Genomic DNA, 7763 nt, shown 5'->3' with positions numbered 1-7763 from the left:
CCAGAGGGGCTGTCTCCTTCTTGATGTCGTCTAGCTCGATGTCGGTATAGACAGGCATAAGAACCATAATAGGTAAGATGGGATACAGAGCTAAAAATGCTCCTACGGCCCATTCATGCCTAGGAGTTCAAAGGCTAGCCCTCCGATGGGTTCATATCTGCTCTAGGATGCCTTTAGAGTGAGGGGTGGAAAAAGGATGGTCCCATTAGCGGCCAGTACCTAGGTGCATGAGTGCCATGGGCATCTCAGCCCATGTTCGAGTCTTGGTCAGTTCCTAGTCCATGGTTTTTCCTTGAAGAAAGGCAACGAGCCCTTAGGACCGGTCGAATGGACCCGAGAACTATATGGATTGGCCACTGAGAATCTAGAGTCGGTCACTAGCTAACTCATGCTAGACCCCCATGAATGGGAAGCTAGGGCCCCACTTGGACTAGCCCATTAACAGCTCACCGAGCACCATGTTTCGTCCATCGAGGAAAAACATGGCACGACTCAACCCGTCCGTTTTATCGAAAAAATGCTTGAGGGATTACGATCACAAAGACAAGCCGACCCTCGACCGGACCCCTACAACGCGTGGGGTCTCAAGGAAAGTTGGACTCACAAGGAGACCGAATGCGCGGTCATAGGACGATGGCTCAGATCCTTGGGAGGGGTATGTGTCCATGATCTTTAGTGAAATCCAACCCCAATAATGGCAAGGGGTTGGGCCTCACTAAGGGCTGATAAGGGTATATATATCCTTTCTAAAATAGTTGTCGTGCCTGACCCTTTTGTCATGTTAAAAACCTAGAGACAAGGTTTGTAGAAACGAACGTTGAGTAAAGCTATTCGAACTACAAGAAACATATGGCCCAGTGGCTATGGCACTCTTGCTTACCAGCATGATCAGAGTTTTTCATCCACACCTCGAGCTCTATAGTCTTAACAATAGGAAGGGTCAGAATGCATTAACCCTTTTCACATATAGAAAGGGAGAAAAGAACAAACTTGTTTAAACCAAACAAAAGGGATGAAGCTTGTCCGTTTATTACAAATGCGCCGCCTGATCTATCTGACTAAACTAAACCCCTTGGAGGGATGATTTCATCTTCTATGTTGGCAGAAAGGTCATGCACCAGGGGGGCCACCTCCTTCTCGATGTCATCCAGCTAGGCATCGGTATAGACGGGCGTGAAGCCTTGGCTCATCGTTGCCAAATCAATGTTCTCATAATGAGAATGGGCAATCACAAATGATTGGTGAACGCCAAAGCAAAGCACGCCCCTTACCATATCATGTGCCTGGTCCATGATTCGGGTGGCATGAACCACGAGCGAACTTGTCTCCTGCTTCGGGGTTAGCTTGAGCTCATTGTAGACCAGCTCAACGGTGAATCATAGGTTGTCATGTTCATCACTCTCCTTCTAGAGATCATCCTTCACCTTATTGAGCTCCTTTTCCAAACCATGGGTCTTCACCACCTCCGCCCTGAGCTTGTCATCGAGACCTACCCAAGTCATGTACTGACCATGTTAGAAGGCTTACCACAAATTCTAGGGAGAAAGACAAGGGTAACCGGAAACTTACCGTCCATGTCTGCCCGAAGCTTCCGCACCCCATCATGCTACTGGATCACCTTAGCCTCTAGGCACCGGACCTCTTCTTGGCATTGACCGACCTCCACGGCAAACCCGATGGACACGCCCTTGGCTACAACCTTTAGGTCCCTCTCCCTCTGAAGCTCATCCTCAAGGTGGTCTGTAACACCCTAGGTGTTAAGCATGCATTTGGCATTGGAATTGCATGAGCACAAGTATCTCTGGTCATTCATGAGCATAAGCATCTTAATTTCTATCTCTATGTTTGCTTATATCACATGTGTTGTCACTAAATTCTTTACATATGATAGGGTTTACATGTAACCAATGTATAAAATGTTTGTGGGACCTTAGGTGTCGATAGAATATCATCGGCAATCCACCGAGGAGTATCCCACGATGGTAGATTTGTCGGTGGGGGTGTGCATGATCAGGAACCAGATGGTGACACAAGGCACAGAGATAGCAATTTAGACAGGTTCAGGCCATCTGATCGACGTAATACCCTACGTCTTATGTCTTTGGTGTATTGTATTGATCTATATGTAGATCTGATCTGATAGATCCTATCCACTAGGGGACCCCTATCTCTCCTTATATACTCTAGAGGAGGTAGGGTTACAAGTCAAGTAGCCTATTTGGTACTATACAATGTCTTACGGTGCACGCCGAGCAACGCCGTGCACGCCTTGATCTTGTGGGTCGAGCCACCTCTGATGGTGTGGCCCATGTCTTGGGGGCCATACCCCCACAGCTAGTCCTCGAGCCTGATAGTAGGTGACGTAGTCATATGGTGTTAGGGTTAGAAAGTAGAAGACCAACCGAGCAGGCAACCAGTCCCCGGGCGTAGCCTTAAGATAAGAACAAGCACATTCACCGCAAGGTGAAGTGTGCCCACTTAGTCCTCGAGCCTGCTAGAAGATGAAGAATGAATCTTATAGCAGGGTCAAAGAAGTCTAAAAGCTTGCCGACGTCATCTGACATGCGCGTATCAAGACCCTAGACGTGCTGCCCAAGATCAGCACCCTGATCCGAATAGCATGGAGCAGCTTGATAGCACACCGATGAGACATAGCAAGATCCAAGCACCGAGGAGTCCCCGGCGTAGCCGGCGATGTCCGACCATCGAGGGAGTTCTCGGCGTAGTTGGCGATGACTGAGCACCGAAGAGCGAGGAGTCCTCGGCGTCGCTGGCGATGACCGAGCACCGAGGAGTCCCCGGCATAGGTGGCGATGACCGAGCGCCGAGGAGCGAGGAGTCCCCAGCATCGCTGGCGATGACCAAGCACCAAGGAGCAAGGAGTCCCTGGTGTCGCTGGCGATGTCCGAGCACCGAGGAGCGAGGAGTCCCCGGCGTAGATGACGAGGTCCGAGCACCGAGGAGTCCTCGACATAGGCGGCGATGTCCGAGCACCGAGGAGTCCTAGGCATAGGCGGTGAGGTCCAAGCACCGAGGAGTCCTTGGTGTAGGCGGCGAGGTTCGAGCACTGAGGAGTGAGGAGTCCCCGGCATCGCTGGCGATGACCGAGCACCGAGGAGCGAGGAGTCCCCGGTGTCACTGACGATGACCGAGCATCGAGGAGCAAGGAGTCCCCGACATCGCTGGCGATGTCCGAGCACCAAGGAGCGAGGAGTCCCTGGTGTCACTGGCGATGACCGAGCACCGAGGAGCGAGGAGTCCCCGGCGTCGCTGGCAATGTTAGAGCACCAAGGAACGAGGAGTCCCCGGCATCGCTGGCGATGATCGAGCACCAAGGAGCGAGGAGTCCCCAATGTCGCTGGCGATGTCTGAACACCGAGGAGCGAGGGGTCCCCGGCATAGGCGGCAAGGTCCAAGCACCGAGGAGTCCCCAGCGTAGGCGGCAATGTCCGAGCACCGAGGAGTCCTTGGCGTAGGCGGCGAGGTCCGAGCACCAAGGAGTACCCGGTGTAGGCGGCGAGGTCTGAGCACCAACATAGCTGACGACGTTCGTACGGTGAAGTGTGCCCACTTAGTCCTCGAGCACGAAGAATCCAAGCGCTGAGGAGTAACCGGCGTAGCTAGCGATGAAGCACGAGCGGCGAACAGTCCAATCAATTGGTCGGTGACGGAGTCCATGAACCGAGCGGTCTGACTAGTTGATCGGTGGGGAAGCCCGAGCACTAAGTGATTCGATCACCTGGACGATGATCCTGCAATGCAAACATGTAGAACGGGTAGTACATGACGCACAAATAAATAAACTCCAGAGAAAAATCAGCAATGGTGATGAAACGGCGTATGCAGTTTGGTGATCAATTGACATGAAAAAATATTTATGTTTAATATAAACCATTCGAACAGTTAGTGTGTAGCTGAGTCTCTAGCCCTAGCTAGCCCATAGTTCATAGTGTCGAGTGCAGAGCCCATGCACGTGTAGGAGGAACAAGCATGACCAAGGAGCCGCTGCTGACCACCCATAACGCAGAGCGTGGAGCCCATAGCACGTGTAGGGAGGAGCCGGAGACAGGGCCGTCTCTAGAGGCATCCGAGCATCAACATGACTGTTCAAGGGTTCGAAAAATCATTTGGAGAGCAAACATGGAAGAAAACAGTTCGAAGAAACATTATGGCGATATACGAAGATCGGAGAATATTTAGAAGAATATTAAAGCGTGACTTAGCTTTGGACGGAGTGTCTGGTCGGTGGCGTATGGCGTTGTCTAGTCGGCATTGACGGCGAACACCTGGTGGGCGGTGAGTTGTTGGTGAAGACGACCTTGGAGGTGGTTCCGAGATCAGATCTGCTATCGTAGGGGCTGGTGTAGCAGCAATGAATCATCGTCATGGACTGGCATAGATCTCCATGAGATTGATGACAAGAACGCGTTGTTGATTTGAGGTCCATCTGGCTCGCCATGGATCAAGCGCACACCCCTACCTAACGCGCCAACTGTCGATAGAATATCGTCGGCAGTCCACCAAGGGGTATCCCACGATAGTAGATTTGTTGGTGGAGGTGCGTGTGATCAAGAACCGGATGGTGACACAAGGCGCAGAGACAGCGATTTAGACAGGTTCGGGCCGTTTGATTGATGTAATACCCTACGTCCTGTGTATTTGGTGTATTGTATTGATCTATATGTAGATCCGATCTGATAGATCCTATCCGCTAGGGGACCCCTACCTTTCCTTATATACTCTGGAGGAGGTAGGGTTACAAGTAAAGTAGCCTATTTGGTACTATATAATGTCTTACGGTGCACGTCGAGCAGCACCGTGCACGCCTTGATCTTGTGGGCCGAGCCACCTCTGATGGTGTGGCCCATGTCTTGGAGGCCATACCCCCATATTAGGAGTACCTTAAACATGCTTAGAATATAATATGGAACAACTTTGGTATTCATGACTTGTACCCATTTGGCCTCTAAGTCATGGTTATAGTGTAGGCTTTCATTTTCAAGTTGCATGTTTGACCTAAGTTGAACTATAGCATAGATTGTTTGCATGGCAGTGCACCCTTAAGCAAAGTTGTAGAACTTGACTAGAGTCACAACTTTTATTTTTGGGTCAAGACCTAATTCGGTGCATAGCATGCTCAAAATTAGCTTACAAGTGGCAAGAAATGTTGTTTTGGACTTGCTAAAAATTTTGTAAGTCTTTAGCTGCTTACAGTTTTGATGTACCTCACTTGGGAGCATTGTGACTGGCTAACCTTTGAGAATTTGGGGATGCTTCTTCAAGCAAGTTTGTAGATTACAAGTAGCTCTACAATTTCTATTCAGGGAATTTTTGCTAACTCTAACTGGTTTGGGAGTTACACTGGATCAAAGTTGCTCGGTCAATCGGCTTCGTCACCGGACTAAATTGACTAAGGGCACCGTCAGTGGCCAACCGAGGACAGGCCAAGCGTGCCATGAGGTGGACATACAATGGTGTTGGCCCGATCGGTCAGGCCAGCATAGATGGATAAGCCGTGTGCCTCTGCCGCTCACTTCCTTCACTCTCATGTCCCGCTCTTCTCTCGCCCACGCCTGTGCAAAGCGCAGCACCACACCATCACCATCACTCAGCCATGATCACTCACTGTCATCACTACACCATTTTCTAATCGATTGCGCCAACAGCTCTACCATTGTCACCTCTTCCACCCCAACCCGCTTGCTCCTCTTGACGAGCTAGGGTAAGGGCGCATTTTGCTTCGCCGCCACCTCGCCATCACCGGAGCGCCGCTACGCTCGTGGCTCATCATGGCCTAGCCATTCCATTGCCCCATAGGCATCCATCTCCTTTGGTCTAGCACCCCGCTAGTGTCTAGTAGCTTTGGCCAAATCGAGGGTTGACGCTATTGCATGTCGGTGCCAAAATAGTTCGCCGCTCCACGCGCGGCCGCCATTGCCGCCGTCGCACCTGAGCTCACCATGCTGAGCTGGCCCATCGCCTCCCTCCTCTTTCATGAGCCTTAGGTTAGGTAAGCCTTGATTGAGCATATGGCATGATAGAGACCCACCTCTCGCCACCATCTTGCCAGATTGGTAGGAGCATCGCCGTGCTTCGTGCGTCGCCGTGCGGTCATGCACTCGGTCAGAGCTCACCGCCGCCTCACCGGACCCCTAACCACCTTAGATAGCTTCTCTAGGAGTCCATGAAGCCATAGCATACCTCACCAAAGCATGAGGTGGCTGGAGAATGCTGGCGTACCACCACGCTGCCTCCGCCATCTGCCATCGCCACCGACGAGGGTACTCTAGTGCACCACTCGTCCAGCGAAGGATACTACTAGGTGCGGGGGATCACGGGGAGCACGTAGGTGTCGTTGTCATCGCCGGTGATCTCACCACCGAAGAGATATTGTTGGTCGAAGAACCTCCCCTGCTCTGGAGTCGCTGACGTCTTGGTCCCACTGACCAGCGGCCCCCATCTATTAGTCTGTGTAGTAGTTGATTTTCTAAATTGTTTTCACCGATTTGAATGCTTGTTTCAAAAATCCATATCTTAAGTTTGGAGTGTCCAATTTTGGTGATCCAAATTTTATTGAATTCCTCATGAAGTGTAGTATTTTATAAAAATATGAAATCCACTGTTTCTAGTACTTTTCAAGGTGAATAAAATGTAGCTAGATAAATGCTTTTTAAATAGTTGCTATCTTTAAAAATGCATAACTTGAGCTTGGTATGTGCAAAAATTGTGATTCTAATTTTGTTGAGTTTGTATTAACATGTTCTAGCTAGAAAAAAATACTAAACTGGTAGTAAACTGGATTGGAGTAAGGTTTTTCAATTTATCTTTTAATAAATAGTGTTTTTGAGGTAATTTATAAGGATAAAAATAAGTAACATATTACCATAAAACTTTTTGTACAATGCCATGGTACTAGGATGAAGCCATGAAAAATATAAAATCTATTGTTTGACACTTTTCAATAGGGTTAACTATTTTCACTAAAATAAATCTTACTAGCATGTCATTTTTGTATAGGATGCTATACATGTTCAAATGGTATGAAATTTATACAGTAATCTATTAGGAGCACTTGGAAGCTATTGTAATATTCTGAGAATTTATTGTGCACATTTGGTATATGTTTATTATTTTACCTAATTATCTAATTAAATTAATAAAGACATTTAAATAAATAAATTGGGCTTGACCATTTTGTTTTCTAGAGTGTCTTTAGTACCAATGGTGTTGCTCAATTTGAGATGTTTATGTGGCGTGAAAATATTATTGCTCTATAATTTAATTTAGATGTGTTTTTGGATAGATTCTGTTGTTGGGTATTTTGCGTAGTCCAAATGAGGTTTAATGTAAAAATGGTTAATAACAAAGTTATAGAGAACTTCTTCATCTATCTTGTGTCAAAATTTCAAGGCCATAGGACAAATGGTTTAGGAGTTATAGCTGTTTGAATTTGGTCTCCCGAAATACTTATTCTCTAGAATTTCTGGATAGAGCTAGAAAGATTACCTATTTTGGTTAGGATAGAATTTGAATTAGCTTTTGGTGATTAAATAAGAGTTGTTGGCAATTTTATAGGCTTTCCATAAAGTCCAATATCACAATATTTGGATAGGTATAACTATAGTTATGATTTAAACTTGTAACTATTATGTGTAGATCAGAAATTGTCTTGTGATGAATATTGGAAATGGACAGAGAGAGTTATTGTGGGGGGTACGACCCCGGATACCCATGGTAGACTACATGGTCTACGCTCCCAGGTG

This window comes from Miscanthus floridulus, chromosome 7 (genome assembly GCF_019320115.1).
Source record: "Miscanthus floridulus cultivar M001 chromosome 7, ASM1932011v1, whole genome shotgun sequence".
NCBI classification, from domain to species: domain Eukaryota; kingdom Viridiplantae; phylum Streptophyta; class Magnoliopsida; order Poales; family Poaceae; genus Miscanthus; species Miscanthus floridulus.
The sequence above is the reverse complement of the archived record's forward strand: the minus strand, read 5'-3'. Positions refer to the sequence as shown.